We start from the raw sequence: 25,866 nt of genomic DNA on the forward strand, positions 1-25,866 counted from the left end.
TTGCAAAAGCGTTTCTTATGTATCTTAGGTTGGAAAAGTTTGTTAGTCACATATTGCATCCCTTATCCAGGCTTACACAACGTATTTTATGACTATATGTATTATCTAGGATGATTTTGGAGTAATTAAAAAAATAAACCTGGTTATGTTGGTAGAAAAAGGTATTGGTTAATAGAACTGAAGATCCAAAACAAAGCAGGCTTTGAGCTTGGCTGATCTGGACCTTTTAGGAGGTCATCAAGTCCCAGGTTCTTTCTATGTCTCTGCTGGGACCACCACTGTCATCTTCCTTCTGAGATTAATCTCTCACAGGGTCTTAAAATGGCTAACAGTTACATCTGAAGCTACTTGGATATTTGTTCATAACAAATGTAAGAGAGAGAGTAGCCTCCAGAAGTTCTTCCAGAATAGTGAAGAGGCAATCTTCCATAAATTCCCTACCAATCACAATTAGCATCTCAATATTGTGAATGTTACTGATGCCCGGCTCTGAAACTGAAACTAGGAGAGTGGCTAGCATTGGAACTACCAGGCCCACTCTTGGAGCTTCCTAGGAGGCACTTAAGCTACACAGCTGAAATGTGGTTAACTAAATAATATTGGAATTCACTTTGGAAGGAGACAGGAGATAATGGATTCTGATTAGTGAACAGCATATCCACAATAACATCCCCAAAGGGAAAATGTTCATATATTTTTAATGTCAGTGCACAAATGAAAGAAAAAAGTATTAGCCAGGTGCTAATGGGTGGCTCAGTCGGTTAAGTGTCAGATTTGGGCTCAGGTCATGATCTCACAGTTGATGAGTTCGAACCTTGAGTTGGGTTCTGTGCTGATAGCTCATAGCCTGGAACCTGCTTCAGATCCTGTGTCTTCCTCACTCTCTGCCCCTTCCCTGTTCATGCTCTGTCTCTCCCCCTCAAAAATAAATAAAAACATTAACACAACTATTAGTCAAAGGATAATTTCCACTAATGTAATTTATTTTCAGAAGTTGTTGCTGAGGGGTAGATAAGATTCAAGAAGTTCAAAGATATGCTTGTAAATGGGAATTTCCTGCCTGGCAGACCTCAAGGAGACAATCAGAACCTCACTAGCTATCCTTTAAGTTATACCTTCTTTGCCTCTTGTTCTTCAAGAGACCTGTCCATTTTCTCAGAGCAGAGTTCTCTCTCTGATGGCACGGCCCAGTCTCAAACTTTTAAGTGACTGAATCTTTGAGCCAGAAAGCATGTTGTCCTTTTAGCCGGGCTCAAGCTCTATAGGTATTTCAATTTTAAAGGAATTTTACTTTTAAAACATAATTATAAAGTTCAGATATCATTGATCAAATCCAATTCAATTATAGTGCTTATTATGCATATCACTCTAATACATTTACACCTTAAGCAGAAAGTCGGCAAGTTATATACTTGTATTGTCTGTACAACATTTTTTTCATATTGATACGATATCTCCTAAAATATATTGGCTCTTGATTGTTTATAACCAACACCATTAGCATAAACTCCTAAGTACATAAAGTATAAGACTTCCCCAAATTAATCACTTGAATCATATATTTCTAGGAATAAAAAATATCCTACGCTAGGGGAAAAATGCCTCAAATGGATTTATATTAGGTTTCCATTTGTATTAGTTTATGGTGAAGACTACAGCAAAGAGGTCCAAAACTGCAATGGCTCAAATGGAGATAGAAGGTTCCCTCTCCCATGTAAAAATCCGGGAGGGTAGCTGGACATGACTGTGTGACATCACCCAGAGACTGACCGGTGGGGCTGCTCTACCATCCTCCAGGGTGTTGTCCTCATCTGCACATTGAAGTCTGGTTGCCACCATGTGCAGTTTCCCCCAGGGGGAAGGAGGAGGTGTATAAGACATGGCCTGAAGGTGGCACAAATTCTTTCTGCTTGCATTCCATCAGTGAGAATTCAGTCACATGTTTACTCTGGCTACAATAGCAGGAGGGAAAGAGTAGCTCTGGCTGAGTGATCAACTGTGGTTTTAATTCTTTGTCCCTATGAAGAAAATAGTTTCTGACACTATTCATATGTATTGGTATTTTGCATTCATTTTGTCATATATCTGAATGTGAGGAATGACCCTAACTTGAACTTTATGAGTTTGAAAGAAAAAAAATTGACATCGGATGATTGTTATTAATTTATTGATTTTTTTCCTTCTTAGCTCTGATAGTATTCTTTCACGAATAAAAGTGAGTTCTGAGGAAGAACAATAACAATGTTTATTAAGAAATGGTTCAACATTTCCTTTAAGTTGAAAAATTAAATCAGCTGAGTTATAAGCGGAGCTGAATGAGTAAGTTGTTAACCGCTCAGATACCCACTGTTACTCCTACAATGAGGGTGGATCCAGTCAGGTGCAGGGATAGCTTCAAGGCAAATACTTTGGATGCACAAACCATTTCAATGTTCCCGTTTCTCCCAACAGGAGAATTGCTTTATAATTCCCAGTTCCTCGTATATAATTTGGTTTAGAAATTTAAATCATTACCTGTGCGAACAACACATTTTATTGAATTTATAATTCAAAAGTAAACCATGGCAGATACTTTTGCTCCACTAAAAAATGAAACAGAAAGGATGAAATAATAAGGCAAGTATACTGAATGGAAAATTCTGAAGAAAAATTGAATTTGAATTCAAATTTGATTTGTTGAAGGGGTGTGTGTGTGTGTGTGTGCGTGTGTGTGTGTTTGAGAGAGAGAGGAGGAGTAGGAGGAGGTGAGTAGAATCAGGAAGGGTGACCACCACACCCCCTCAGAGTGAATAAGGTATAGCAAATTGAGATTCAGCTACCACGATAACTAGCTGAAACCCTTTTATTTATTTATCTCTTAAAAATTTATTTATTTTTGAGATAGAGACAGAGCTTGAGGTGGGGAGGGGCAGAGAAAGAGGGAGACACAGAATCCCAAGCAGGCTACAAGGGTCTGAGCTGTCAGCACAGAGCCCGATGCGGGGCTCGAATCCACAAACCGTGAGATCGTGACCTGAGCCGAAGTCGGACACTTAACTGACTGAGCCACCCAGGCACCCGAAACCTTTTCAAACTTAGAGCAAAACTAAATGTGTTTAGAGGGAAGAGTGATAGGTACTCTCCTGGCACAGGCTTTCCAGAGTTATGTAAATCCAGAGATTAACTAAGGGTATATAGGACCTCTATCAGCAAGTCTATCTTTTGATACATAGCTTAAAGCTGTGGAAAACTAAACACACATGCATACTATATATTTTTTTTTCATAATCCTTTACCTCACTAAACTTTGCTAGAGGTGTCTGGGCAGCTCAGTGGTTTGAATACGGGTCATGATCTCACAGTTCGTGGGTTTTTGCATTGGCAGTGTGGAGCTTGCTTTGGATTCTGTGTCTGTCTCTCTGCCCTTCCCCCATTTGTGCATGCTATCTTCCTCCCTCTCTCTCTCTCAAAGATAAATATGCATTTAAAAAAATAAAAATAAAAGTTAGTGAACTACCCTTCCAGAGGAAAATTACTCACTAGCATTCTTCTAAGCCGTACATTGTTGAATCACAAGGGAAGGAAGCTGCAGCCATTCTCTACCTCTAGGGAAATGTGTACATTCCTATACTGTGAATCCATTTCTTTGTGTAGATAATGATTAGCTGCTGTTTTTCATCTTTACGATACAAGCTAAGTACCAGGTCAGTTATCAAGCTACCCTGCTTTCTTCAAGAGGAACAACCTCCTTTCATTGTGTGATCTCTTATTGTCCAACTCATTTGAGAGCATTTGTGGCCACATATATAAGCTTTGGGAAGGATATAAGAACCTACAGCATCTTAGCTGGCCTTCAAAGAGTACATATTTATTTCAATAACCTACTTAGAAGAGAAATATGGTACAGCGCCTTTGGATCCATGGCAAAGGGAAAAGAGGGAAGTTGCTCCTGGTCTGGCATGGCTTCTGCAAATTCGGGATCTTCCTGGCTAGAAACCTACATCATATGTGCAAGGCCAACTTTCAAGTTTGGCACAAAATCTTAAATCTTGATTGAGCTCCCAGATGTTCCAGAAACCCTAGGAAACACAGATAGTCCTAAGCAAAGTTTCAAAGTATGGCATTTTTTCATTCCCCACTCAACTCATTGTCTCTTCTGTCGTATTTTATACCCCCAGAAACCCCGTGTTCCCATCTTAGTTGTCATTTATTCCCTTCTTACTATGTCACCTGTCAGAGGCTACTTTGAGTTACGTATAATAAAAGGAGTAACAAAGATAGCTAATTTAAATGACTGTATCATTCACTCTTACATATTCTAAAGGCAACTGTGATGACCACAGATCTATTGCTTAACTAAAAATAATCAAACTTAGAGGCTAGATTTTAAGCAGAAGTACAAGCAGTTGAAGAAACAATGCAGAGAAGGAGTCCTTTTCCTAATCTCTAACATCCCAATCTCATAGATGGATCCTGACTTCATCTAGGCATGCATTTGACCCTGTTGGGAGAATTACCTGACTTATTTAAGGTGTGCCTCCTATCTCGTGTCATTATATGTTATCTAATTTAAGCAAGCTGCAAGGACACCGAACTCCATTAACCTCTGACACATCTTCCGGAAGCTCTGGTCAGAGAAAGGATCCTGTTTCTCAAGAGCATTCTTTTGCTAAGTCTATGGCAATTTTGATTTAGGATCATGCTGAATAGGCAATGGCCAAGGTGGCCAAAGCAATTGCCTATTTACAGCTTTATGATTAAGGCACATATTCAGGTGAGCTCTTGAATCTAAGATGCACATTCAGGCACCACTCTGAGCATAGAAGGATGTGAATAGATGGCCTGCTTGTAAAGAAAATGAAAAGGTGTTTTACAGATTAAATTGAGAAACAAATAGTTATAACCAAAAAGTTCAGGAGACATGGTTTGTCCAAGAAAAAGTAATTTATTAAGTATTCAATAACACTGGACCCCATGTCACTAAGGGAAGGTTTATATTAAATAATAGATATGGTCACTATCTGTAAGATAGAAATATGTAAAGTAAGATATATAATGTGATACAAAGACATATGGAAAGCTGATTATAGCCAGATTTAAACTGAAAAGACCTCAAGAATGACTTCTAAAACACTGCGTGAAGTTCATTTCACTGTAAGAAATGATGTGATGGATGACAGGTGACTGATAGAGAGAGGGTACAATGTTTTTAAAAGTGCCACACTGACATCTGACAGTTCAAGTAGCCTAACAGAGACTATATGATAACTCCTGTCACTCTTCAACTTAACATGTTGTCAAAATTCCAAGTATGGCATAATGAAATGGACATGGAAAGAGGAACGGGGGGACTTTTACACTGTAGGGTTATGGCAATTTACAGTCTTTCTGAATCTCAAGCACAGGACTAGCATGTGTCAGAATGTTTCAGCTCTTTAATTGTGTGATTTTGTGAATATGATATACAAGAAAGCACCCCAAAAATACACCGGCATAAAATCATAGAACTTTAAATGAGTGTTTTATTGTGGTATGGTGAAAGGGTAAATTTAAAAACATGTTTTATTTTCAACCGATAATAATTAGGTAATAAAATAATAATTAGCTATTTCTGATTATAGGTATTTCTCCTGATATTTTAACTTTCTATCCTTCGTCAAAAGAAAACCAAATAAGTATTGCTACAAAACTAAGAGAATTTGTGAATGGGTGTTCGAGGCTGTCTGAATCTTCGATCCATTCAGGGAGTTGAATTGCCTGCGAGGGACTTAAATCTGACATCAGACAGGATAACATCTTTATCTGTGTGAGCATAAATTCTGTGTCAGGAGTCTTGGAATAAATGCATGAAGACAAACAGAGATGATGTCCATTTTTCTACACAGAGATAGTGTCCATTTTTCTACGTAGAGATAGGATGCCTGTCACATTGGGCCTTGTCTGGTTCACTTTTCCTCGAATAGGAAGAGCTTTGAGGCTGGAGATCTCAAGCAGCTCAAGAGAACCACTGTAGCCTGCAAAGGATGGAAATGGCTAGAGGAGATGACACCTGTCATGAGAGCAAACTCTGCCTTTTCCCCTAGCATGTTATGACCAGAGATGCTTATTAGCAACAACAGGAACTGGCAGACATCTTGGGGATGAAGTGACTTGCCACATGCTTAATTAACATAATTCCAAGATCCTCACTTTTAAAAATACCATTGGGTTTTTAAACATTTTTTTTTTTTTTTTTTTTATTTCTAGGATAGAGAGAGACAGCGTGAACAGGGGAGGGTCAGAGAGAGAAGGAGACACAGACTCCGAAACAGGCTCCAGGCTCTGAGCTGGCAGTCAGCACAGAGCCCGACGCGGGGCTCGAACCCACGAACCGCGAGATCATGACCTAAGCGAAAGTCGGACGCTTAACCGACTAAGCCACCCAGGCGCCCCAGCCATTGGGTTTTTAAAGAGCTCTTTTGGATTATTTTTAAAGATAATGTTTATCAAAGTAGTATAGCTTTTTGGATGAGAGTTCAACTCTGATTTGGAGTCACACTGCCTGGCCTCAAAGTGCACTCCATCATTTACTTTGAGCAAGTTATTTAACCCTTCTGTGTGCCAGTTTCCTTACTGGTAAAATGCTGATAAAAACAATATGTACCTCACTGGATGGTAGGATAAAAGGAGTACTTAGCAAGTGCCTATTAACAGAATAACTAATATTTATTAATCATTATTGTTATTATTGTGCTTTATGTAAAACCAACTCTTTGGTATAGATTTCTATAACTAAAACCTCAGGCATCTGAGGTAAATGTGTCCATAAAATCTGAACTACACTAGCATTTCTTCCTTTCTTTTTTTTTCCATTTCTTTCCTTTATAGTCACAGTAGTTCAGATGAACTATTCCTGAAGCCTTTCAAGATTATGATTGGTCTCAGGGCCATTCATCTTTGTGCCCATAATTTAATTTTCTGTAATTTCCACTTTCTCTCTCTTACCAGCATTATGCAAAGTTCTGAAATGGGTGAAGCTAGTAGATACTAACACTAACCCCATTATCTCATATTCCAGTGTTAAGTGTTTGTCCTTGCTGTTTTTGTTCTCTTCTGAAGTATCTCACCCATGAACTTTCTAGTGGTTTTGTGTGGATTTTCATCTTATTTTCTCAATTATCATAAACATTTAGCTGGTACCTATCATAGAAACCGGGAACTATAATGTCCAAAATTTCAACCATTTTGTTTTATAGAGGACCAATTAAAGTTCCCCAAAGAATTGAGGCTGTCTTTCAAATTCTCACATATTTTCTAGCTGGTGCTTTTATGAATTAAACTTCAGACTCTGTGATTTTGTTCATTTCTCTTTTTAATGCACAACCTGTCTTTTGTTCTCTTTCTTGCAGAGTTCTTAGTGGCATTCACAAGTGAGAAATGACAACATTCGAGTTATCTCTGTTAATAGAGACAACATTATCCTAAAAGAATGCATGCTGATTTCAATATGTTGGTAGGCCGAGGAAATGACACGCTTAGATGCTAGAAGTGTCCCAGGACCATATAAATTATTATATGGAGGCACCACTTTTTCTATCAACATCTCCAAGCAAATTACCTCTAACTATAAAACATGTTCCTTATTTAGGTCAATTTTGCCTGGCATGGTATTTTACACACACTTTACACTGATTGTGCTAAGATAGGCTAGTTTTAACCTGCCATATGTTTTCACTGTAACCAACTCATGAACGATGTTGCTAACAAATACTGTGTTGATAACAAATTTTTTTTTTTAATCATTTTAGACTCACTTACACTTTTACCTAAGCTTCTATAAAGATAGTACCTAGATTCTTATTTCTCTTATACTTAACATCCAGGTAACAGTAAACAATTACCTGAAAGGAGCAAAAAATGGAATGAGAAATACGATCATTCCTCTGTTCTTCAAAAGAAGAACAAGTATTTTAATAAACATTTCTCCAGGAAATGTGGTGGAACAAGTGAAATACATTTTAACAAATTATTCTCCTTGTTGTGGAGTAGTTTATTTTTTTTTTATGTTTATTTATTTATTGAGGGAGGGGGGCAGAGAGAGGGGAAGAGAGAGCATCCCAAGCAGGTTCCATGCTCAGCTTAGAACCTGACATGGGGCTCGATCTCACAATCGTGAGAGATCACAGCTTGAGCCAAAATCAAGAGTTGGATGCTCAACTGACTGAGCCACGCAGGTGCCCTTGTGAAGTAGTTTAATAAAAGAAAATTTTTAAAAAAATCACAAAAGTACACATAACCGTCTGTTGAAAGTACATATAATCATGGAGGAATAAAAGTGCATCCATGGTACCATAAGAGTTCAAATAAGGGGTATTTAATCCAGAGTATAGGTACCATAGAAGTTTTCCAGAGCAGGTGATTTTCATTGAATTTGTGTTAGAAATTAGCTAGCCACAAAAAGTGGGATCTAATTCTGGGAGCAGGAAAACAAAACATGAGCACTATCCATGAAGGAAAAAAAAAATGGGCCCAAGGATTCCGGAATCCCATTAGACGCTCTCAGATGGGTTGGAAGACGAACACAGTAGAATAGGGACCAACAATTCCTCAAGCATTCATAGACCCATGGATGGACTGTGCAAATGAAATGAGTTGAGCTATGGATCCTTCACACCATCATTGCTGTTCCCTGCCCCCATTCTGTCTCACTTGCCTCCACTTCCACGAGCCTGACAGTCTCTCCACAGCTCTTCACTTGCGCAAATGCCATTTCTGGTAAAAAGTCCTCCTTTAGCACTATCGATGGTATTTTAGAAGTATCTCAAGCTATGAAAAGAACCATAATCAACTTACAGTTGATGTATAGTCCCAAGATTTTTATATTTTAATTCTCTTCACTGTGTGGATCCTTTATAAATACAGTGTTCTTTCCTGTCATGTTGGAAATGTGAGCCCACCATGACTAAGTTCATATTTAATACAGACACAACATTTTGTTGGCTCTCCCTAAATGTTTTTTTAAGTACATTTTATTTTAGTTTTATTTTAGAGAGAGAAAGAGCACTAGCAGGGTGAAGGGCCAGAGAGAAAGGGGGAATCTTAAGCAGGCTAGACATGGGGTTCGATACCACAACCCTGGGATCCTGACCTGAGCTGATCAAGAGTCAGATGCTCAACTGACTGAGCCATCATGGCATTCCAGCTCTCCCTAATGTTAAATATTAGTGAAAAGAGATGAAATAGTACAAGAACAAAACAGTAATTAAAATAGATCCAAACCGGGGTGCTGGGACTCTTGATCTCAGCTCAGGTAGTGATCTTGTAGTTTGTGTATTCAAGCACATCGGGCTTCTGCACTGACAGCACGGAACCTGCTTGGGATTCTGTCTCTCTCTCTCTGCCCCTCCAATGCTTATGCCCCCAGAAAAAATAAAAAAATAAACTTTAAAAATAAAATAGATCCCAACTGGTTCCAGCTTCATTAGAAACGTAAGGGAAAAAAGTGAACACTGCTCAAAACATAAAACTGAAAATATTTCTAGGAAGAAATAGCATGGCTATTTAAAGTCATGTTTTGGACTGAAATTCCTTTAAAAATATACAACAAAAAAGGTGTTTCCGGATTTCCTGACATTCATAATAAGAATGTAAAACATGTCTACCATATAATTTGGATTTTTAAACATTTCTCTAGAATCCCATTAAAATATGAAGTTTCCCTCCTCATTGTTTTAGATAATCATTTAGTCAGGTAATGAGTATCACATGGTACAGGAAAAAATATATACATATATACATTTTAATTGAAGCTCCTCTGAAACTCCATTGTTCCCTTCAGGCTGCCTTTCTGAGAGTCCTTGCACTAAACGCCTCTGGTTGCATTCCATACAAGACAAAGGCATATTTTAGGGATGTACCTCTTACAAAGAGGTATTGATGGTCCAGGAATCAGAGTTTGGACAAATGAACATTTCATTATAACACAGCCTAATTGTTAAAGCTCTTCTTATTGAAAAGAATAAAAATTTCATTAGTCATCACAGTAGCTCAGCACAAACTCCTCCTCTTTTTCCCCACAATACACAGAAAGAATGGCACTTTTAAGCTTAAACATTTTGGAATCCTTGGTTCTTCCTTACTTCTGCTCCAAGGGTACTAAGAAGTATTTTACTAACAATGATGAAATAACCTGGTCATATTTTAAGCTAAATTTTAGAGATGGAATTGTTTAAAAAAGAAAGAAATCTCAGTGATCCCATGCAAATGCAGTTCAAGTTAAGAGCTGCCTTGAGGGTCTGCTCTTCCATTTGTAGGGCCCCAGGATGATTTTATGGGATTATTAAGGATTCATAGGGCCATCATGAGGGTTAAATAAGATAAAGATAAAAGTGCTTTATAAATTATAATGATTTCATAGCTATAAGGAAATAAAATTTGCATTGGTGATCCTTCTCTCCACATACCTTTTAATTTTAGTATCTTCTCAACCTCTCCAGGAAAGATATGTATTGATTATTACCTTAAGTGTAAAAACTGACACTGGGAAGGACCAAGAAACAATGAAGATCACTAATCAGAAGCCCTGCCATTAACCAGACAATAATGTTGAATAAGCCACGTATTGTGTTGGGAGCTCTGTGTGTCCTAGTGGTGAAAATGTGAAGGTTGGACTAGATGAAGACCGCAAGCTCATGGCACCAGTAGCCCCACAGCTGAGTGGGAATTGCCAATTAATGCCAGAAGTGTTTCTGGCTCAGAATCTTTGCGAACATAGCACCTCAATTAAAGTTGGCTCTCTGAGTTTAAACCTACCTAATTGGGAGTAGATAATTTTTTTTAAATTTATTTATTTATTTTAAAAGAGAGAAGGCGCACTTGGGTGGCTCATTTGGTTAAGTGGTCTCAGCTCAGGTCTTTTTAAAAATTTTTTTAGATACAATTTATTTTGAAAAGTCAGTTTTTTTGTCAAGTCAGCTAACACACAGTGTATATGGTATGCTCTTGGCTTCAAGAGTAGATTCCCATGATTCATAGCTTACATACAACACCCAGTGCTTGTCCCAACAAGTGCCCTCCTCAGTGTCCATCACCCATCCCTCCCCCCTATCAACACTCAGTTTTTTCTCAGTATTTAAGAGTCTCTTACGGTTTGCCTCCCTCTCTGTTTGAAACTGTATTTTCCCCTTCCCTTCCCCCATGGTCTTCTGTTAAGTTTCTCAAATGCCATATATGAGTGAAAACATATGATATCTATCTTTCTCTGCTTGACTTATTTCACTTAGCATAATATTCTCCACATTGTTGCAAATGATCTCAGGGTCCTGAGTTCAAGCCTGTGTGAAGCGTGTGAAGCCTACTTAAAAATATAAAAATAAAATAAAAAATAAACTATGAGAAAGAGAGAGAGAGAGATTTCGAGAAAGAGCAGGGAGATGGGTAGAGAGCAAGGAGAGAGAGAATCTCAAGCAGGCTCTGCACTGTCAGCGAACCAGACTAGACTCAGGTTTTAATTTCATGAACTGTGAGATCATGACCTGAGTCAAAAATAAAGAGTCAGAGGTTTAACAAACTGAGCCACCCAGGTGGCCCAGGACTTGATAATCTTGTAAGTTTTCTTTCTTCTAGGTCTAAGAAGCTGTAGTTGTGATCTATGATTGTAGATAAATCATATTCTCTGCTCAAAGTTTTCCAGTGGCTCAAATTTTCATTGAGGGTAAAAGCCAAAGTACTTAAATGAGCTACTATTTAATCTGACCTTTATTGCCTCTCTCCCTTCATCCCCCATTTCTCTCCCTCTCTCACACAACCTGCTCCTATCACACTGGCTTATTGCTTGTTTCTAGAACATACCAGGCATTCCTTCATCTCAGAAACCTTGCAATGACTACTCCCTCTGCTTAGAATACTCCTGCATATCCATGTGCACACTCCCTTATCCTCCCCAAATCTTTACTAATTTCAACTTTTCTTCTGTCTACACAGGAGTTGGCAAACACATTGGCCAAATTTGGTCCCTGCCTGATTCTCCGCAGTCCACAAGGTAAGAATGGAATTTACATTTTTGGTTGAAAAATATATAAATCAAAAGTATACTCTGTGACATGTGAAAATTACACAAAATTCAGATTTTGATATTCATAAATAAAGCTTTATTGACATGCAGAATGCTTTTGTAATAAAATGACAGAGTTAAATAGTTACAGTAAGTACTTTATGGTCCACAAAGTCTAATATATTTATTATTTGGCCCTTTACAGAAAAAAGTTTGCTGAGCCTTAAGAAAGATTTAGCAACTTGTTAAAAATTGCCAGAAGCACTGGTAATCATGATTCCTTCTCTTTCTTAATTTTTAAAAATAAAATTTATCACATTATACCATATTACACAAGTTCTTTATATATTATGTATATTTGTTGTCTATTCAGAAGAACATGAATTCCATGTAGTTAAAGAATTGTATTGTTTTCTTGCTGATATATTCTCAATACCCCGAGGGTGCCTCCACGTAGTAGGTATTCAATAAATACATTTTCAGAATGAATAAATTCCATGGAAGATACCTGTATAAAGTACAAATAGGTTAGATGGGGAAATGAGGGGAAGATGATATTTGAGTGTTAATGGGTACCAAGTACTCATTTTTCTTAGAAACAGTACTAAACAAAGAAAATTTGTATAGGGTAGTCTGAAGTTGAGTCCATGAGTTGGAGAAAAGTAGGTTGAACCCAGGTTGTAGATGGCCTGGAATGTCTGATGAAGATGCTTGAGTTTAATCCTATAAAAATTGTATATTTTAGAAAGATTTGTGTGATAATGATACAATATATAGTATGAGATGGAATGGGTAAAATATATATAAAAATTAGGGGTGCCTGGGTGGCTCAATTGGTTAAATGTCAGACTCTTGGTTTCAACTCAGGTCATGATCTCACAGTTCATGAGTTTGAGCCCCACATTGAGCTCTGCCCTGACATCGTGGAGCCTGCTTGAGATTCTCTGTTTCCTTCTCTCTGCTCCTCCTCAACTCGTGAGGTATCTTTCTCTCAAAAACAAATATATAAACATTTAAAAAAAAAAAAAAGGATTGCAATAGCTCAGGTTCAGATTTGTAAAGGTTTAGCATTGGACAGTGGCAAAGAAGAGGAAAAAGAAAGGGTAATGGGAGCAAGGGAGGAAGAACCAATGGTACCTTCAATATTTTGATCCTTAGTGAAAAATGTCATAGTCAAAAATTGTAAGGAAGCAGCAAAGAAAAGAGCATTATCCCAAAACAACCCAAACAAATAAAAAAACAAAAACACAACAAAACTGTTTCAATTCTTTGCAATTTACTGAATAAATATGTATGTAACTCCCATGTGCAAGTGTTCTGCATATTTTATACCACAGAGAGGCATATATGCCTTCAAACCTGACAAAATAAGCCAATTCAGTTTAGCAGAGTTAGATTAGTTCACTACTTCAGAATGATGTCAGAATAGGTTTCACTCTGCTAGATTTTAAAAATAATTTGTTCCATGTTTATAATAAATGTTGAATAGAGATAATAAATTCAAGATATATGACAATGCCTAATTTTTTTTGTAACTGTGTAATTGTAATTAGCATGACATTAAGTCTAAGTGAAAGTAAATATATAAAAAATTTGATTCCATTTATGTAAAATTTTATAAGTATTTAAGATGGGATTTTAAGCTGTGTGTCCTCCATATTTTCTGTATTTTATTTTTAATGTCTACTTTTTATAATCAGAAAAGCTATAAAACTATTTTATGTATTAAACTATAAGAAAAATTAAAGTAGGTTAGGTATATAGCAAAAACTTTTGTTGATTTGTTTTGATGTTAAGAATGGATTCATACTATACACTAGTTATCTGCTATGAGGAGAATTCGTAAATATTTAGCAAAGTTTGAGATAATGGTTTTCAAATGCGCTATTAAGTACATTTAAAATTGTTTTATTCTAGTAAAAACAGGTAATGTGACTGATTAAATTATGATTATGGATTATGGGGATTAGGCCTGCGTCCAATGTCAAATAATCACTTATTTGCTGCTTGCCTCATCTTTAAAATGGGAATGAAAATCTTTTTCAAGGAGTTATTTAATGGAATTAATATGATAAAATATATAAAGCACCAGTCTAGTGAGTAGCTGTTCCACAAATGGTAGTTATTATTGTTGGGAATTGGGTATATGCTAAGATAAATAATCAAAGTTTGAGAGTCAGGCTTCATTTATTTAATCCTTCCCTCAATTTGTTCCACTTAATGCCATGATCTGTGCAAGGCATCGGGAATGCATGTATTGTCCAGGCCCTACCCTGTCTTTAAGGAGTTCCCAGTATATTTAATGTTGAATAATGTGTTGCAGGTGCCATGACTCAACTTCCTTCAAGTAAAGAATTTTAAACAGGCCAACCCCCACCTTTCCCTATGAAAGTTTAGCACATAAAACCCATAAAACCGGTGCTTTTGAGTCCCCTGATGCTTTTCACTAAAAGTATACATAAAAGCACTTCTATTTGGAATTCATTCATTCATTCATTCATTCATTCATTTGATAATCACATACTGAGTATTTTCGAACATTCTTCTTGGAGCTGGCCGTAGGGCAGTAAAAACAAACAAGACTTCTTCTCCCACAGATGTTTCAGTCTATTGAAGGAGGAAAAATAAACCAAGAAACACATGAACAGATAATATACATTCATTTAGTAATAAATATCATAAATAAAATCAAAGATAGTGGTATGGTTGACTAGTCCACTGCAACTTGGGCAGTTAAGTAAGGCTTCGTTGAGCATTGGGTATCTGCCCTGAGACCTGAATGATAAAACTCCAGCCATGTAGAGATAGAAAATTTGGGAGAAAAGAATTCCAGGCCCATGGAATAGCTACTACAAATCATCCAAGGCAAGAACAAACTTAGCCAGGTCAATAAACGTAACTGTTAACAATATAGTTGGAGAAACAGGAGAAGGAGGGGAAAGTGGTGAAGTCAGAGAACTATTCTCAACTATAAGCATGAATATGAGCTCCTCAGCACAGCAGAAAGTTACAGAGAATGCTGACATTCCCAAATGCACAGTTTAACTAAAAATTCGAGAAAACTTGAGGTCTTCTACCCTTCCTAATCATGTAATTTAATATTTATTCAAACAACAAATATTTGTAAACACCTACCAAGTACAAAGCCTTCAAGAAATTCAGCCCAGGGGATGCTCAGATGTATATACTTAGTGTCAACAGTTAAGCTCTACTCAAATAGGAAGAGATCACTTCTACCTGGGCAAATCTGAGATTTCATGGTCTTGTCCACATTTGAGCTAGGACAGATGGGTAGAATTTAGACATAAAAAATATGATGATATTGAAGGCAGTCTAGGAAATAGCACGAATAAAGGCATAGAGGCAAGTCATTTAGGCAATAATAGCATAGTGGTTGAAGTTTATATTATGTAACACCTTTGAATTTTAAAATTCAGCAGACCATTGTCAAAGCTAAACTTGACCTTGTCACCTTTTTTGTCTCACACTTTCCTTAGCAAGAAAGTATATGCATTAGCAGAGATCTGTGAGCTCCATCACAGGTCTTTACATGCACTGAGCAGTAGGGTGAGATGGAATGTATGTCATTCCTCCTAACCTCATCATATAGCTGAGCTGGATCTTCTGTTCAGGGAGAAAGGCCAAAAGAGTGAGGGTCACCAACTACATTGTTACACAATGGTCTGGGAGATTGCCAAGTCTATAGATCACCAGGCAGCCCGGTGTCCACTAAGTCCAGTAAACCAAGGAAATGGACACTGGCTGATTTGTATGAACTTGTTTAATCTGTTCTCAATAGATAACACAGTTGCATCAGATGATCTATTTAAGATACACCTGGATTCAGAAATGAAGTCACTTTGTTATAAATTATCTATTCATCTTGTTTATTTTTCAAATCAACCCCACCCATTAGCCCATTTACAACATAGGCTTCCTAAACTTTACCACCTGTCTCTGTTATGTTTCCTCAACAGTTCATAAATCATTTTTTGTAAAGTTACCCATGTTTCCTCTTTAATAGGTCATATTTCTGGTGGATTTTTATTACAACATTTTAGTTGCAACCAACTCCGACCAGTCCATAAACTGATAAATAAATCACAGAAGGCGGTTTATAACCTTGGGGAATATCCCCCATGGTCTCTGTCAGTATCGTAAAGGTCAATCTGATTAAGACAGCCAACAGAATGACAGCTGGACTTGATAGGCTTCTACTCCCCAGTTCAAAGTTCACTCTTTCAGCACCTTACTGCATAATAATTCTGAGTCGCTAGCTTATTTTGAGGCTTTTTGAGAAAGGACACATGTTGCAGGGGATTGTCTAGGCATTGTTATCCTAAAGTAGTGAATTAATCATGTCATTACACTGTTTACACATATAATTGCCTTCCACCTGAAATTTAAATTGCTTTTCTTATTTGATACTTCTCAACACTAACTTCTCATTTAAGTTATGCTGTGACCCATGTAGCAGAAGAGGATGATAAGTGCTTTGGATGTATCCTGTTTGATTCTTTGGTTATACGACAATGTTTTTAAAGGCAGTTTAACTCATAGGTGTAATAACACAAGCACCTAAGCATGCATTGTCCTTCATTCTATTTATTTCTGGCATTCATAGTAAATGGACACCACCTTCAGGTATTTGGCTCATGTCCCTTATTGTAAAGTGTTAACAGCAACAACAAAAGCATGTGTATATCATAAAAGTAGAAGAGTAGAGGAAAAGATGAACTAACATATGTCTCAGGCATTGGTAGGAAGAATGTTTACAAAAAACTTCCTGAAGAAGTTTTAAAAAAATGGATTTGTTGTTCTTCCAGGTCGACTTGGCAGAGGGAACCACATAATCAAAAGCAAATCATGAATGAATATTTTCACGAATGTATAGGCAGTATGGTGTTTATGGTTTGTAATATTTGCAGGCAATAATGGACCTCAAATGCCATTCAAAGGGTTTTGGAATTATCTTAGACAGTAGGGAGTTAGGAAAGTGTTTGACACAGAGAAGTATGATCCAGCTTTCATTTAAAAACGAGCACCTTGACAGCATTACTGATCATGCACTTGAAGGAAGTAAAGAGCTGTTATGTTACTTTTCATGGCATTCATATCTACACAAATTCAGAATCCGCTATGCCACTGAAACCTTGACCTCTGAAATCTTTTAATATAGCCTCCTGATCTTTTAAGTCTCCCAGTAAACCCAATCCTCATTATTTTTAAGGACCAGTAGCTCCTTAATCTGTCTTCCTCACCCCAGCCTTTTCTTCCTTCTTAGTTTTACTTCTATATCCCTATTTAGCCTGCAATGCATACATAGATCAACATTTCAACTCCATACTCAACAAGCACCTCAGATTCCTTTGCCCTTGACCTGAGCCCAACCTTTTTGCCAATCCTTAGTTCAAGGTACACTCAACCAAATACACTTGTCTTTTGGCTATGAATAATCTTCATGAAAATATGTGATTAGACTATCTTTATGCTGAGTCCTCACTGTTATCTTCTAATCCCTTTACTCCTTGTTAACTCCTTATCTCGGTGTTTTCTAGTTTCCCACACCTGGAAGTTATGTAAATCTCTCAAGAGCCTTGTTAAAAATTTTGGAACCCTAACTCAGATTGAGAGAAACACAATCTCTGAGGAAATCTGTATTTTAAATATTTTTAAAAATATTTTTAAGTGTTTATTTATATTGAGAGAGGGAGAGGTAGAGAGAGAATCCTAGGCAGGCTCTGTGTTGTCAGCTTAAAGCCCAATGTGAGGCTTGATTGAATAAACTCTGAGATAATGACTTGGGCTGGAATCAAGAGTTGGATGCTTAACCAACTGAGCCGCCCAAAAATCTGCCCTGGAAATTTCTGCCCCAGAAATCTGCATTTTAAAATAATGGTCTAGTTGATCCTTATAATATGATAAATTTAAGAAATAATGCATAGATAATTCTTTAATTACATAGCAACTCCTCTGAATATATTTCACTACCTTAAAGCTGTAGCTCAACTCTTCTAACTATTTTGCCTAAGTTAAACACCAAGGAAACAACTTCATTATTCTTAATTTTCTTATCACGTCCCTTTACTCATTTTCTCTTTCTACCCATCTTTCTTTCAAAGCCTGACCCACCTGTTTGTGTTCTCTTCCCCACACTCATGTATTGGCACCTAAACCCCAATTTGTATTTGGAAACAGGACCTTTACAGAATTAATTAATGTTAAATAAGGTATTTATAAGTAAAGACAACAGAGAGACCTCTCTCTCCCTCTCTCTCTTTTTCTGTGACCAGACAACTTTTCCCACCTCCATCTCACATGGGAAAGAAACTCTTTCAAACTTACAAGACCAGTCTGACAAATCACCCTTTTTGAGAAGGCTTATCTGGCACTCCCATAGCTTATTTCCTCTTGAGTCCCCAAAACATGAGGAATAATTGTAATGATGTGTTTATATATGTTTATATGTTATAATACAAGTAGTACTCCTGTTTTTTTATATTCCCAATATTACTTCATATTCACTAAATACATATTGAATAAATGAATGAAAACAAACTATCTTTTCAATTCTATCTTGTACCATATAATCCCATGTCCTATTAAGATCAAACTAGCATGAACATTTCTTTCTTAATACTTCTTTTCATGCTCCTGCCTCAACCTGAAATATACTGACCATCTCTAACATGCTTGCCTAACTTAAAAGGCAGCACCTTCTTTACCCATTAAACTAAGTACAGATATATACATTTTTTAACATTCATTTATTTTTGAGAGAGAGCCTGCGAGCAGGGGAGGGGTTGAGAGAGGCAGACACAGAATCCCAAGCAGGCTCCAGGCTCTGAGCTGTCAGCACAAAGCCTGACTCGGGGCTTGAACTCACAAAACGCCAAGATAACGATCTGGGCCAAAGTGGGACACTTAACCAACTGAACCACCCAGGCGCCCCTAACTACAGATATTTTTGACATGACAGATAGTGCTGTTTTACTGAACCTAAATCACTAGTGATGGATTTATGGTAGAAATGGTACAAAGATGTAAAATCAGATGTTAAATGTTTCTATATTTTAGCTTCTGTACTTCTACTACTACCACGTTTTTGAGCATTTAGTATATACCGGTCGCTATTCTAAGTGTTTTTCATGTGCCACTAATTGAATCGTCACAACAACCCTATGAAGTAGAAATTATCATCATCATTTTACAGATCAGGAAATCAAGAGACAGATGGTCAGTAACTTGTCTAGTAAAATGATCCAGACCCTAGAGGACTAAGATTTGGATAGAGGCATCCTAACTCTAGAGCCTGGACTTTTGCCCAGAAGGGTTTATTTCATCATTATTTGCTAAGTCTGTGTAACCAAATCTCATACTCCATCAAACTGACCTCAAACAATACATCAGTGATAATTTAATGAAATATCACTTGATAACTTTATAGGACTCTTATTCACTTAAAGAGAAGTATCACGACAATTAAGAAATCTGTTGGAATAGAGTATCTTATCCACTGATTGCTGGAAGAGGGAACATAGTACTGTTTGCCATATTTATCACTTCACTTATAGGTGTAGTAATTCTGCAAGATGGTTGTGTAAAGTGTTCAGGAAAATTATAGGTACGATTTCCTGGAATTGAGCTATTGTGCTACCATTTATACTATTTTAAGTTGTTTTGCGCATAGAAGTGGATCCCAACCAAAAAAATATCCAATTATTGTCAATATATAGTCTGACTACTGTGGAGTCTGTTCTACCACGTGTTCTACAATGAATCTATTACCCTCCAATTTTTCTTTACTTGAACTACTGCCAAACTTTTCTTGCTATAGCATCCAGTGCTGCTATTTGGCCTTCAATTGATGAGAACACATCTGTGTTTGTGTTCACAGGTTGTCTTCCGAAAGATATAGAATGCGCTAAAATTAATTTCAATCTCTCATCGAGTACTCTAAAATACAATATACCAGATACAATATACCAAAATGAAACATTCGTGGCTAGATTAAAAAACGGGCCACTCTTACATATTCTGTTCATGAGGTCTTAACATCACAGAGGCCATGGCAGAAATGAGATATGCAGGAAAAAGTAAACAAGGTCAAAAAGAAAGTAAAATGTCTTTAGTTTTTTATTTTTAGTGAAGTTAACATGCAGTTTAATGTGAAATCTCCTTATTAAAGGTTAGAACACAGCTTAATAAGTTGCTCGTATCTTTTTCTTTCTGAGTCAGGCCATAAGAAACTCAAGGGAATGGAAGGATAGAAAAACACAACAGGAAGACGTTTAACTCTTCCAAATCACAACAAAAGCTCCATCCACTTACAAAGTATTATGTTTGATTTTTTACTTCAGAAGTGAATGAGGAGGGGTTAGATCCCCCTAAGTTACTACAGTTTAAAGTGTTCAATAACAAGTAGCCTAAAGATGGGGGTCTTGGAAGAGAAGACAAACAGTATGTGGTTTTTGTTTGTTTTTGTTTTTGAGGGGTTTTGTTTTGTTTTTTTGAGTCCTGGGCTGACAGTCAGGAAACATGGAACTCAAGTATTAACCCACGGTGAGACTTGAGGCACATTGGTGCCATTTATTTGTTCATCAGTTTCCTTTTCTTTCAAACAAAACAGTTGGACCAGGACAGAGGTGTCTGTTGTCCAGTTCAGACTTAAGGCCTTATGATCTCTGAGGTGACTGCAGAACATGATGGAGGAAGTCGTAGTTAAGATTTCCTGGAATCAAGCCACAGTGCTATGCTGGTATCTGGGTTGTGGGGTATCATGAAAATATTTTAGCAAGTAACATTCTATCCTCTTGGATGCGGTTTAAGACATAACCCCTCTGTCCTGCTCTACTCAGTGGAACGTACTTTGTGTCCAGTCTATGCTTTTTGAAAGGTGAAGTGGAACTTTTTCTTCTTGTGAACAAGTTGCTCCACTTAGACTTTTAAAGGACTTGATGAAGATGGATAATACATTTGAACCAGGGAAAGCGATTTTAACACTACACCCTAAAAGTCATCTATCAGGGAAGTATTATTTCATTACATTAGTAAAGTGGCAGTCAGTCTTTTTAAGGTAATAACTTGTCATCTGCATGTTTAGTCTGTATTTCACAAATAAGAGTACAAATCTACAGTGTACGTGTATGCACGTGTGTGTGTATATTTAATGCAGTTGGTGGTGACACAAGTAGGCAGTTTGAGCTAAAAAACTGTCAGAATCATCAATCCCAAATAAAGAGAAACCTACCTTTCTGCACCATATATTATGAAGTTAGTCAAATATAGATATATCTTTCTTTAAATAACTCCAAAGAGCTCCTTGTATATCATATTTAATAACTTCCAAACTTTGTGTTCAAAAGAATTACCTGGAGCTGTTGCTAAAAATACTGATTCTTGGTCACCACCCCTCATTTCCAGAATCAATCTCTAGCATAGTCATTCAAACTTTAGTTGCACACTTTAAAAAAACACTCACATTCAGGAAATAAGTCAGATAGAGAAAAATAAATACTGTATGCTTTCATAAATATGTGGAATCTAAAAAACAAACCAAAACAACACAACAACAACCCCCAAAAGCAAAAAGCATAGATAAAACAGATTGGCACTTGCCAGAGGTGTGTGCGGGGATGGGAGAGATAGGTGGGAAGTGGTGGGCAAAATGAGTGAAGGTGGTCAAAAGGTACAAACTTCCAATTATAAAGTAAGTATGTCATGGGGATGTAATGAGATGTATGGTATGATGACTATAGTTTATAATACTGTATTGTGTATTGGAAGTTGCTAAGCAAATAAATCTTAAAAGTTTGTATCACAAGAAAGAAAATTGTAACCATGTGTGGTGACTCACGTTAACTAGACTTATTGTGGTGATCATTTTGCAATATATACAAATATTGAATCATGTTGTACACCTGAAACTAACATACTGTTATATATCAATTATATCTTGAGAAGAAATTAAAACAAAACGAATGCATGCCCCAGTTGAGACCTAGAGATTTTGATTCAGTCTGTGGTATGGCTTGGATATCTGGATTTTAAATGTTCCCTGGATGATTCTGTGGGGCAGATGAAATTGGGGATCACTGCTCTAGGGAACATATGTAAGAATGAACTGCTTTACAACAGTTCCCAGGTGATTCCAATCACCAGGCAAGTTCAGAGAACAGTGATCTTCAGATGATCATCTTCAGTGACAATGATCATCTTTCCAAGATGTCTTCAGAACCCATGTAGATTTAATTTACATTATGTTTTGGATCCTGACTCCATATCACACCTGTCTTCTGATTCACTCTCACTCTGGTGCACCTAGCTAATCTTCAAAGCAATGATTCTGTTGCATTAGAGTTTCTCAACCAGTAATTGCTTTTGAAAACACAAATTTTTAAGCCACACGCCAGACCTGAAGGTGGAGTTCAGAAATGTGCAATTCTAACAAGCCTCCTGAGTGATTCTTGGCTCTAGCAAAGGTTGCAGTCTATAACATTAAAACTTGCTTGGAATGGAGAGCAAGAGAAGACAATGAATGATAGAAGCTCAAGAGGCAGATAACAATATCCTGCGCTCATTTCCTTCTAATTACAGCACCTTTCATTGAGTGGAACTAAGCCACTCTGTATCAATACTGAAAAAAGCTTTTGAAAGTATTTAATTTGTGGATTGAGAGAGAGCTGTACTTATGAAAGGTGGATATGACTTATGAGTCAATGAATAATACCCTGTTACTCCAAAAATACAGTTGGCTACGTACAGACATTTAAGTTTGTGGGCATAGCCTAAAATCAGGGAAAGTTAAATTTTCAGCAGAGTCACTTTGTAGCTCCTTGATTTTGCTGAGTTTTCCATGTAACTCATGAATTTGAGATAATGAATTTGTTTTCCAGAAAAGAAAATCTTAAAATCTTGATTACTATAATCCAGTTGTATATTAAAAGGTATTTTCTTATTTTTATCAAAGATCCCCCAACAACTCAGAAATAAATGGCCCCAAATTAAAGATTAAGTACTTTTCAGAAAATGCCCATTTGCTTAACATACATTTAACCTGCTAGATTGTAGAGCAGTGCTGGTGCTGGATATTTTGTCTTGTTAGCCATTGTATAACTAGGACTTGGTTCTATACCTAGCATAAAAGTGATTTAAGAAATATGTGATGATCAAATTAAGGCCATATCTATTGTTAAAAATTCTCCAAATATGCGGGGGGGGGGGGGCATGTAGATGGCTCAGTCGGTGAAGCGTCTGACTTTGACTCAGGTCCTGACCTCACAGTTCGTGAGTTTGAACCCCACATCAGACTCTCATGGAGCCCACTTCAGATCTTCTGTCTCCCCCCTCTCTGCCCCTCCCCTGCACAGGCTCTCTCTCTCTCTCAAATAAATAAATAAATAAATAAATAAATAAATAAATAAACATACATTTAAAAAATCCTCCCAATATGAAAAGTTGAAGAAAAATTCACTTCCAGTTGGAATTATGTGGAGAACAGTAACAACAGTAGGAGAAAAATCTAGTACCTTCAAACATGGAAATATGAATACATTTACAGCCCCTATGGCATTTGTTCTGTATAGGAAAAATACAGACCTTCTAAACATCCATTTTAGATGTGAAAAGTCATGATTCTTGACCCCTTCATCAAACACCTGAAAGCCCAAATTAGGAGCTGGACTAGCTGGTGCTTTCTAGCCTTATATAAGTTATGTAATTAATATTAGCTACATAATGTAACTCTCTATCTAGATGGATACCTAGATGGTAATCCAGCTAGCAAAATATATTATCTATCTATTGCTATATTAGAAGTGAAGGTTATGACAGTGTCTAAGCTTTAAACATACTCTGTTTTTGTTTTTGTTCTTTTTTTTTTTGTTAACTTATTTCTTTGCTCTTATTTTATTATTATTGTTTGGAGAATGATGACAAGTTAATGAAATTTCATATAAGTTAGCCTGATGATATGAGTACTTCACAGCAGATAAGAGCAGTGATGGGTAGACTGGCCCAACTCTGGTTCTCGATTATCACTTAATGGCTGTATGTATGATCATATATGAGTCAAGATCTAGTCAGGAGAGAGAACACCAGTAGCTTGAATGTTACTTAAGTATAAAGTTGTTATTTAGGTAAATGAAGTCGAATTCTAGATTTCTCCAAAGTTGCAAGTGCAGGAAGCAGCTCTCATCTCCAAATACTGGGAGAAGTGAGCTACAGAGTTACTGAAATTTAGAAACTTAGCAGAAGGACCCCATGGTCAAGGGACCCTCACTTCCCCTGGAGAGGAGTTTAATGAAGCACACTTGATTCTCCTGCATTTAGAGAAAGGACTCTGCTACTGGAGTAAGGAAACATGCAGGGCTAATGCGTAGAGCACACAGAAGCAGACGCGAAGCCTACAGGGAGCCTGCAGGAAGCAGTCAGGAGAGGGCATGGCCCATCCTCCTCCTCCAGCCTTGCAGTGGCCCTCTCGTGTCCCCTTGTGTCCCCTCGTGTCCCCGTAGGCCCAGCTGGAGAAGAAGAAACGGGGCTTCTCAGCCTTAGAATCAAAATCACAGTAAAAAAAGGTGGTTTGAAGCTTAGAGATATAAGGTAATGACTGAAGCAGGGAGCATAGTGATAAGTGTTGTGTGGCAGATAAGAGCTGGGACCGGTAGGTTGTCCTAATGTAGCATTTGACTCCAGCACTTACTAGCTATGTGATCTTTGGTTACTTATCCTTGATAAAATTATTTTCCCTTAGGTATAAAATGACAACTGTGATAACATCCTGAAGTTGTGGAAAGTAAATTCAATATAAAGTAAACTGCTTAGCATATAGTCTGAGATAAGTGTATGACAAATGTTAGGTAGTAAACTTTTTATTTTTATTATATAGCAAGATAGTACCCTGATTTCTTTGAAGGAAGACTTCTGACTATATTACTGATCAGTGGTTTTCAACTTGTATGTTTCCAGTACCAGTGGACACTTAAACTTATAGTCACATATCTGTAAATTAATATGCACATTTCAAGCAACAGAATCCTGAAAGTATGTCTACTATTATACATTGATTCATAGTTTTCCTATTATATACCATGCCCCTGGCATTATAGAACTTATGGTTTAGCAGAGGATAGGGGCAACTAAACAATTACAATAAAATAGTGTAAAGACCAGGATAGAATATAACAGAAGTGGGCAATTAAACTCAACAAGGTCTCAGAAGATGTCTTCCAAGGAGTAGAAACTTAAGACCTGAATAGGCTAGCCAGGCAAAGTTTGCAGAGAAGGATGTGCACTCCACATCCTTTATAAAATTAAAATTAAAAATGTATAAGCAATAAGTTTGACAACTTTTTAGTGACAATGTGAAAGCTAGCATTCAAGGAACATATTAAAGATCTTCAGATGTGTGAGAATATTTAGTCTTATTTTTTTAAATTTTTAAATGTTTATTTATATAAGAGACAGAGAGGCAGAGAGTGAGCAGGAAAGGTCAGAGAGAGAGAGAGACACAGAATCCAAAGGAGGCTCCAGGCTCTGAGCTGTCAACACAAAGCCTGACACGAGGCTCAAACTCATAGACCATGAGATCACGACCTGAGCCGAAGTTGGATGCTTAACCAACTGAGCCACCCAGGCGCCTCTGTTTAGTTCTATTTCTTGAAAGAGGACAATGTCATCTGTGGGTTTTGTTGTTTCAATCCTAGAGAAGTCAGTGGAGTTTGGAGTAGATTGTCAAAGCTCAATATATACTTGTCAGAGTTCTATAGCATTATACTATAATAGCTCAGGGTATGCCTGGGTAAGATTAGTATCTATCACATATTGAGGCCCTGAATAATCATGGAGATTATTTACAA

General features: G+C 37.1%; 1 long non-coding RNA gene across 1 annotated transcript in view; it reads left to right on the forward strand.

Annotated features, from left to right (window-relative positions):
- LOC120225125 overlaps positions 1 to 25,866 on the forward strand; it is a 48,282-nt gene that overhangs the window by 10,778 nt on the left and 11,638 nt on the right. Inside the window, exon 2 of the long non-coding RNA XR_005526742.1 lies at positions 11,941 to 11,998. This is a non-coding gene — a long non-coding RNA (uncharacterized LOC120225125). The remainder of the gene's footprint in view (positions 1 to 11,940; positions 11,999 to 25,866) is intronic.

This window comes from Hyaena hyaena, unplaced genomic scaffold (assembly GCF_003009895.1).
Source record: "Hyaena hyaena isolate Hyena2069 unplaced genomic scaffold, ASM300989v1 scaffold_1325, whole genome shotgun sequence".
Classification (NCBI taxonomy): Eukaryota; Metazoa; Chordata; class Mammalia; order Carnivora; family Hyaenidae; genus Hyaena; species Hyaena hyaena.